A 10,105-nucleotide genomic window follows, 5' to 3' on the forward strand; every position below is an offset into this window, starting at 1 on the left:
CCAGTACTCCACCCTTTCGATGCAACAGCCCAATTACCTATCAACCTGAAGGCTCGAACCACATCACTGCCTGTCATAATTAAGACATCCAAGGATCAAAGTTAATCCGGATGCCTTTGTCATTCTCACCTTCTTTTGGCTGCAGGTTGTATCGTTGACAATCAGGGGAGTTTGCTCCCGAACTCCTAGGGCTCGCTGTGTAGACACAGTTTTCCATAGCAAACAGAGCCTCTCTTCCATCAAGGTCCTTGCCAACGGTGATCTCCTAGTTAATCGGATAATTGAGTCCGAGAAACAGAGAGTGTGAACCAAGGTTGTTTACCCGCCTCCAACTAAAAAATCCTAAAGGCCCCAACAAGCTGGTATCCTGCTCATAGACGTAACAGCCACTATCCGGATACTCACGTATTACACGGTGCTTGTATACAGTGGGAGTTTTTGCAATATAACTTTTTCGACTCATGTGTCCGAATGATCATCATTCTTTTGCCGTCGTCTAATCGAGCGAGGAACCAGTTGTGATTCCCTGTTTTTGGCAAAGGTGGTGTGATTACAAAGGGTAGTAACTGTAGGGACACTGCATCATATCAAAAAGGACAGGCATTGTTAATGTAAGATCAACATTGTTCAGAGTATGAGTAGGATAATGCAAGAAGCAACATTGATATGTCCATATTGGAGCTGGGAGGAAAATACAGGGAAATGTATACTAGGTTCGAAAATATAGAAGTGTCATGCATGGTTATACTCATGTTATCTCGCAATCGATTCTTCACAGGAAACTACCATGTCATCATTGTTATGTAATCATGTTCTGTCCTCATAAACAAATTCTTCAAGGTAACTAACAGACCATGCATTGTTATATACTCGTGTTGTGTGGGCAAAATTTTTGTGAGGATATTATTCTAGCCATTGATTGCTGAAGGGCGAATATAGGTATGTACACATGGTAAGCACTGCAGGATTTCACTACTTCCAAATATAGGGTTCTCCATATGCACATTTACTTCCCTAATGTATGGTTAGATGAAACCAACAGTGTGGTGCATGTTTCTACATCATGAAAATGAGGAAACTAACATGGCCATTGATACACAGTCATATTTAGTAGTAGTATATAGATTACTGTAAAATAAGGATAATATCCATATATTCCTAACCGTTTGATTACTCAGGGTACAAATTGGCTGTAATGACATGGTCACAATCGCATGAATTAACTCATTCCAAATATAGCTGATTTACGGCGTCTCTAATACATTGCCATAGTTCTACTCAAATTCTGCTCAAACAGAGATATGCCAATCACCACAAAAAGTTCAAACAGTGTCATGGCGTCATCATTAACATGAGAGGAAACAACTTACATGCGCCGTCCCAGCAATACGTGGTGCCATCTGCTTTGTCGATTGCATAGATGATGCCCTTGTGTTCAATAGCATCACAGAAGTGTGTATCAGCTTTGACGATGATCCACTGCGAGTCGAGTTTTCTCTAGCTAAAGAAGGCACCGGCGTAAATATAGGTGAGTCCGCGGTCGAACAAGGCAATTAGCTTGAAGCCTGCGTAATTCGCATGTCGTGTGGGCACTTGGTAGATTACAATCTTATGCAAAACAAGGTCTGTCCAACTGACGTAGTAATCTAGATGACTTGGACCGCGATGGTAATACTCTATATAATCCAACGGAGGAAGGATAATCTCATGGGAGGTCTGGAAGTTCACGAGCACCAACTTTTTACCGTCTTCCCTGAAGGCAGCCATCCAGTGGGAGTTCATGCCGACCCAGTACATACCTGCCAAGAAGTTTCGGGCGATGGTGATCGGATCGATGTCGAGGGAAATGATGTACGGCGACCCACTACATACCCGCAAAGAAGTTTCGGCTAATGGAGATCGGATTGAAGTTGAGGGGCATCATGCACGCCTCCGTATCATGGTGAGCCAATCTCGCAAGACCAGATAGCAGCAAGCAGGGTGTCTTGAAAAGCTTAGGCCTCGCTTCGACGATGGCCATGTGCATGTCCCTCAAGCATGCAGCCAGCCGCAGGGCGCTCAACATATCCATACACGAACAACAGAGGCCGAGGATGTCACTGGGGAGATTGCTCCAATCGCGGCTCATATGGATGCTGCGCGGTTCGCATTCGGCCATGGTGGAGTTTGGAAGGGGGCTTGATTTACAGGGGAGAAGGATGTCGGTGCTGGAGCGGCTAGCGAGGGAATAGTGGTACTGGCGGAGGCGAGTGAGGCGACGGTACACGGGGGCACAGTGAGATGGAGACAGAGAAGGAGATGGAGATGGAGTGGTGCTATGGGAGCGGAGAGGGAGACGAGGCGAGGCGCCAATGTGATGTACAACGGCGGTGATAGACTGCACTGTGCACAGGGTGAGGCTGACTTTGGTAACCCGAACACGCCGCCTGGACTAGTGTCAGGCGTAGGGTGTTGTCACTTCACTGTGAGGACTGGATGAATAGTATTTTGACCATCAAGTGTACCACAGTTGTGCTACTACTACTACTACTACCAGTAGGTACATGAGTACTCCAGTATTGTATAGCGTAAATAGGTCTCCCGTGCTAGCATGCCTATTCACTTCATCGTTCAGGTATCATCCATATTGCGAGCAGAACCAAATTCTCATGCATGCCCAATCAACGCTTTGCCGCGATGCATGCAGTGGTTGTTCTGGTGCATCAAGGACGGCATGCAGATCGTTCCACACTTGAGAAGAGGAAAAATGGAAAGGTAGAACGCGGCAGCAGAGGAAGAGAACACTGGCTAACGAGGCTGGGAGGGGATCGAGTAGGAAGTTAATGCTCCACGCCTAAAGGTTTTGGGAAAACCTGATTTTCATAAGGTGACTTATACTCACCTAAACGGAGGGAGTATTCCTTAACCAGAGAATGTTGTGTCTCCCACTCACGCGCTCAAAAAAAACTATGACACATTTTTTATCTGTTTGCATAGGTCCCGGGATGGGCACGTACACGAACAGGTATGACTCATCAGTCTACGCGCATAGCCTTTTTGTTTAGTCTACCTAGCCGTCTAATCAACTGCCTGCACGCCACTTCTCCCATTTACTTCTCCATCGGGAACCGATTCTCCTCGGCTTCTTCACCTCCCCTTCGTCTTCATTTGCATCCAACCCCCACTGCGTTCACATTGTTTTAACCTCTTTAAATAATCATCTACTACTTCAGTTAGACTAGACATCTAATCCTAATTCTCCAAACCATAGCCCTCCGTTCCAGCGGTTCCAAATGGCGATAGAGATCGAGATGCAGGTTTTTAGCATTCAACATGTCCTCGTGGAAGGCTCGATGCGCATAGTTGCCACCGTCACCGTCCACCCAAGGGTTGTTCGGCAGTGGATCAACAATGTATCCAACTCCCTCAAAAAGGTAGAGACGAGGGTCATCGGTCTCGATGCAGAGTACACGGAGCGTGCCCCTGGGAAGATCCAGCGCACTGCCGTCCTTCAGCTGTGCTTCGAAGATGATGTTTTGGTGTACCACATCATACACTCTCCCTCCATACCAGGTGAGCTTCACGATTTCTTGTCTCGGGAGGACGTATACTTCTGTGGGGCAGCCATCGAAGGGGACAAACAGAAGCTGGAGCCGTACAAGCTTGATTTGAATAGCATCGCTGACCTACAAACACGAAACAAAATTCCTCTAGAAGTTTGTGATAAACAGACACCATCCCTATTCGACGTAGCAAATTTTATGCTCGGTACATGTTAGGACCCCGATTCCAAGTCACATCGATCAAGCCGGTAACACTTCATATCACTTTGCGGCCTCACGCACGGTATTCCCACGGGTGTCACCTTACCATGGCCCGGGACCGTTTGCGCCTTTTGGCTCACGTATATGATAGTGTCGCTAGCATCCATATGACAGGGACCCCGGGCCGACATGGCTAGTCGTGAACCCAAAGCGGCACCAACCTATGGGGACAGGCATACATGAATCACATCGAGCATGTCGGTCAGCAGCGTGTGAATCCGGGCTGTAGCACTGGGCTAACAGGACTCCGGATGTCACCGCGTGACATTTCCCCGAAGGGACTGACACAGGAACAAAGTGAAACACATGCCGGCCAGTCAAGTGTCCTGAGCAGTAGTGCTGGGCTAACAGGACTCCGGTGAACCGGGCTGTAGCGGACTACTATGGCTCATGGAAGCACTAGACTACATTTCCCCATAAGAGAGGCTGCCAAGGATAAACAACTAGATTGTCGGATCCCACACATACCAAGCATTTCAATCACACACACAATATGCTCGATATGTGTAAATACAACATGGCATCACAACATAACTCTACAACTCAAGTATTTATTCATTAGGCTCCGAGGAGCGAGATATTACAAACATGGGTCTCATGACCCAACAATCATAGCATACAATCAAAGCACATGCAAAAGCATAACATGTCTGAGTACAGACATCTACGAATGAAAAGGCTGAGAAGTCTGACTATCTACCAGATCCTGCCGAGGGCACAAGATCGTAGCTGAGGTATCAAGCTAAACGTCGAAGTCCACGTGGTACTACTAGCGAGACTGAAGTCTCTCTGCAAAACATAAATTGAGCAAACGTGAGTACAAATGTACCCAGCAAGACTTACATCAGAACTAACTACATATGCATCGGTATCAACAAGGGGTAGTGGAGTTTAACTGCAGCAAGCCAGCTTTGACTCAGTGGCTAACCTGAACTACGACAACAAGCAACTCTTTGAGGTGGCGCACATGATTCCACATATTCACCATTCAATACACCATTATGGATCCGCTCCCGTCTCCCTACAAGAAGGCCATCCATAGCACTCACACTTATCTTGCGAGTTTTAGAGTATCCACTTTCACTTGTCTATGAACTGTTATAGGCCACCCAAAAGTCCTTTACCGAAGACACGGCTATTCGAATAGATCATTTATAACCCTGCAGGGGTGTACTTCGTCACACATGTTTCCACCACTTAGCGTCTGCACACGACATGTGCTCGGCAGACTTCAAGCGAAAGCCGACGTGGGTGTAGACCACGACCTGACTAACCACACAAGTCTCTAGTCCAGGTTTATCGCCTATTCGGGTTCCATCCGCAAGGAAATCTGGCCGGGGTGTCCTCAACGGCCCCAAATGATGTGTACAGGGTCCCGAGACGCCAAACAGGCGCCCGGCATACCCGGCCACAGTGTATCTACCGCATCATAGCCCACCCCTAGGGTCAGCGCTATGCACGGCCGCCAACACATAACCTACAAACACCAGAAACTAGTTGCAACTCCTGGACAGAGGACGAGAGGGGTCAATAAGTTGAGCGGGGTCATATTTCAGGGCCCAATGTGTGGTAGTAGTTGTTTCATGGATCACAAACACAGAACTCAGTTCCTGAGGACGGTTTCAGTGAGACAACCCACCATGTACTCCTACATGGCCTCTCACCGCTACCTTTACCAAATCGTGTTCACACACTTAGCTCACACACCGTAGGACATGTTTACACACCTCCGATTCATCCCCGATGAACCAGACCTGACACGACTCTATGCAATAGCAGGCATGACAAACAAGCATGAATGAGTAGGCACGTCAGGGCTCAAACAACTCCTACTCGTGCTAGTGGGTTTCATCTATTTGCTGTGGCAATGACAGGTCATGCAGAGGAAAGGGGTTCAACTACCGCAACATGTAACAGTTGAATCGTTGTTGTCCTAATGCAGTAAAGAGAGTAGGAGCGAGAGAGTGGGATTGGATCAGAATGAACAAGGGGTTTTTGCTTGCCTGGCACTTCTGAAGATATCATTGGGTCTTCATCAGTGTCAACGATCACAGCGTCGGTATAACGTCTATCGAGAGGGGACAAACACCGGCAACTGAGAAAGAACTCAATCAACACATGACGATATGCAACAATATGATGCATGCTATGACATGGCAATATGAATGTGTTTTGCACTAATGCATCTAGCAACAATTTAAATGAAGTCCATATGGACCAAGGGTTCATATGCAAACTCCATATTTAGCATTAAAATGCCATTATCATGTTTTCACTTATACAGGGGGTATAAGTTGGTTGAACATGCATGAAAGTAGCATAAATGGATAGATTGGATTTTTCTGATAATTTTTCATATATAAATTATTTCATTTGGAGTTACGGTTGAATTTCTATGATTTTTGGAAGTTTTGGACATTTTCTGAATTAAATAAATCATTTCTGATTTATTTAAAATCCAGAAAGCATTACTGCGTCAGCCTGACGTCAGAATGATGTCAGCAGGTCAAAGGCCTCGACCAGGTCAAACCTGACCAGTGGGACCCACTTGTTAGTGACCCAGTCAACTAGCTAAGTTAGTTAGCCCTAACTAACTAGCCTGGGCCCACTGGTCAGCGATTGTAGTGGCTAACCTAACTAGTTAATTAGTGCTAACTAGAGTAATTAGTCGGGCGGGGCCCATAAGTCAGTGAGAGAGAGGGGGTCAAACCGGGCAGTGGGGTCAACCCACGCCAGTCAACGAGGCAGCGGTCGCCGGCGTTTAGCCGCCGGCGATGACAGAGACAGCGGGGCGGCTCGGAAATGCTTTACAGGGCACCATTCGACGCGTGAGTTGCACCTACGGGTTCCTGGGAGTGAGGCTCATCCATTGGTGGTGGTGGTAGGAGCTGCGTTGGTCAGGATCGACGGCGGCGACCAAATCGGCGGCGGCCGGAGTTCGGACAAGTGCGGTTTGGCGCTAGGGGGCACAGCAGGTCAAATGGGTGGGCGCGCCTGGCTCCTGGGAGAGTGCTGAGCACGGAGCAAAGCTAGGACGCGGGTGGCAGCAGCTGTGGCCTTGGCGGCGATGAGGCACGACGCCGGCGAGCTTCGGCGTCCATGCAACTACGGCCTAGAGAAGGCGGCAAGCAACGGGGTTCGAGGAAGGAGGAAGAGAAGCTCACCGCGAGCACGATGGGAAGGTCAGTGGGCGCGGGGGAGGTCCGGAGTGAGCAGGGCGACGGTGGCGATCTTGGCGACCCGAGGAGGAAGAAGAGGTCAGGGCCGGCGCTTCGGGGCGTTTGGCGTCGCGTGAGTCGACAGGGAGGCGTAGGCGACGGTGGAGGAGCCCCTGGGCATGTCGGAGAGCTCAGGGGGAGGCTCAGGGCACGGCAGCAACGAGCGGCGGCGACGGCTGCTCTCGGGTGGGTGCGCGCGAGAGGGACAGGGGAGGGGATTAGCACGGGGGGAGGAGTGAGAGGGCCTGGGGGTGCGTGGCGTCTCCAGGGGGGTCGTCGCACAGGCAGGCAGCCTGGAGGTGGCCGGTGTGTGGCCACACGCGGCGGGCACGCGCCCGCGTCCTTCTGGCGCAAGGAGGACGACGACAGGCAGCTGGGCTCTGATGGGCTGGCTGCTGCTGGGCCTCTCAGGTAAGGCTAGGTAGGTTTGTGTTCTGTTTTATTTTCTCTTCTCTTTTCTATTTTTCTGTAATTGTTTTTGAGTTAAATAAAATGCTAAGGCATTTTCAAAAACCCTGAAAATAATTGTGGGCACTTTTGAAAATATTTCCAATAGCCCTCAACCACTTTCAGAATTATTTGGGCATTTTAATTATTTATAGCAATTAAATGCCCGAATTCAAATACTTTATGAATTCATTCAAAAATCCAAAGTGACCTAGGAAAATGTGCACCCTTTTTGGCAGAGATTCTAGACCAATTCAAAAATGATGAACTTTTCCAAAGGAATTTTGGGATCATTGAAAATGATTTTTTTATTTGAACCTAGTTGGATTCATCTGTGCTAGGGTTTCAACAGCCCCCAATTCAAATTCATAAGAATTTAAACATGATGCAACACATGACTAGCTATCTCAGAGCATACTAGAACTAGGGATGTGACAACTCACCCCCACTAAAACAAGAATCTCGTCCCGAGATTCAAGAAGTGAAGTAAGAAGACAAAGGGGTCACAAAACTATCACAGTCTTCTCGATCCAACTGCCCTTCTCGAAGATACCGATATATTGCATCACATTGATCTTGACATCTTGCTTTGAGAACTACATCCAACATGACAACGAGAAGAAAGGGAAAATTTAGAAGAATCGATCTTCTTGTGGTTCGAGCAAGTTAGGGTCATCTTGATGATCACACGATCAACTCACGGGATGAGACATAGAAACATCTCTGGAGCTCAGAGGCAAAACTTGCATCAGGAGCGACAGAAGAAACAATTTGACGAGGGTTTCAAAGTAGCGAGGGAAATTGCCATGATTCTGAAACGGGGCACCTCGGGGAAGGTGACTCAAAGAACTATTCTCTTAAGTGGCAAAAAGAATTACTTTTGATCCATAGATCATTGAAACTCTCTATACCAGCCTAAGGCAATTCTCAATCGATCGTCTGGAAGAGTTCGAAGGAGTGGCATACTCAGACTGAGATGGATGATGTGGATTACCTTGTTGAAGACAACGCAATGGATGATTTTGCTTATCATCGGAAATGGATGGGACCCATGGTAGGACCACTTTTGAAGATGACCCTAAACAGTAATTACGGAGGTGCAAGCTGGGAACAAAATGCAAATGCTGGGAATGACTTTGGTAACTGGGAATAACTCAACGAGAGTGATTCCACCGTTCGAATGGTCATAGCTTAATCGAGGAAACCAAGAGCACAAGAATCCCTAAGGAACAACTTATAGGATAAGCCGCATGAAATCCTCGCGGAGAAGATGGACAAATTGCCCAATCAAGATACTATAGTGATAGATTCTCCGGCTAGGTGCGTCGGCCAGAACATCAACCTTGTCGGGACCTACATCATAGATCTTGGAGAAGTTCCAACCATCATATCTGACTGAGATTCAGATCTGATTGGTAACGGGATATTTCAGACAACAAGTCCGGAAAGAAAGTTTGCAACACAAACCGACGAGACGATGTTGCAAGATTCTCGGGATTTGAACTACGATAGTAAACTCCAAAACATGAGCGGGTTCTGCTACACACATGTGAACACGTTGTCCAAGACAAGAATGGCCACATAGTAGTCTTATAATAAAACACTATCGAGTTCAGGTGGGGAACCATCATCGAGGATATCAAAGTCCTTGCCTAAGGCATGCTCTTAAGAAGGAACTTCTTCTCCTTGAACAATTCAATCAGTGGATTGGTGTGCTAGGGACACATATAGAATGAAGGTTGCAAGTCTCCAAACCACAGAATACTTCACACGTATGCATGACTGATTTGGGATGATTCCAGAGGAAGCAAAACAAACTTTCTCAAATCCACGACGGCAACTTGCATCAAATGCACGTGATTCAAAGGAAGTCACTTCTTTCATCCAAGCGTATGCTTCATGAGCTAGCATGAAGAAATGCTTACAAAAGTTTCCAACACTAGCTTAATGTTCAACATGAATCATGGAGGAGATAAGATGCTACTGATGGGCTCAACAACAACTCATCGGGATTTCCATATCACTGGAATTCCACCATTATGTGAACAAGGTGATAGCACTGGTCAGTCCCAAAGATCTAATGGTGCATGTTCGAGGGGTCAACCACGAGTAAGACAACATTAAGAATATCGTTGGTTCTGATTTCATTTGACAATAGCCCATACTCAAATCAAGGTTTGGACAAGACAATAGATCCAATAACTGATCACGAGGACCAATCGATGAAGATATCATCTTTCTTCAACACACACACACACAAGGATATCCCTTTGGAATGAACTAATTCAGACAAGCTTTTCTTCCAACTCTCCAAGTTGTTGTTTGGCTTAACCAACTAGCTCAGGGATATCCAACATAGATTCTTGGAGAAAGAGTGGTTTATTGGAAAACCAACTTGATCATGAACTCAACATATCGGTCAGGTGACAACCTGGTAATACTTCCGAGAAGATATTCGGAACATCACGAACCACCGATATGTTAGTAAGCTCGAGAACAATCTTGCTTTTCAGAGCAAGATGATATGATCAAATAAGCAAGGTATTGAATAATCCTAACTCATTGATTGAAGAATGCACTGGAGATAAGGACTAGGTGGCACAATCTATCTTAGAATGATGATTCAATAACCAACAC

The sequence above is a fragment of the Triticum urartu genome, chromosome 5A (genome assembly GCF_056163025.1).
Source record: "Triticum urartu cultivar PI428250 chromosome 5A, HENAU_Tu73, whole genome shotgun sequence".
Taxonomy (NCBI): domain Eukaryota; kingdom Viridiplantae; phylum Streptophyta; class Magnoliopsida; order Poales; family Poaceae; genus Triticum; species Triticum urartu.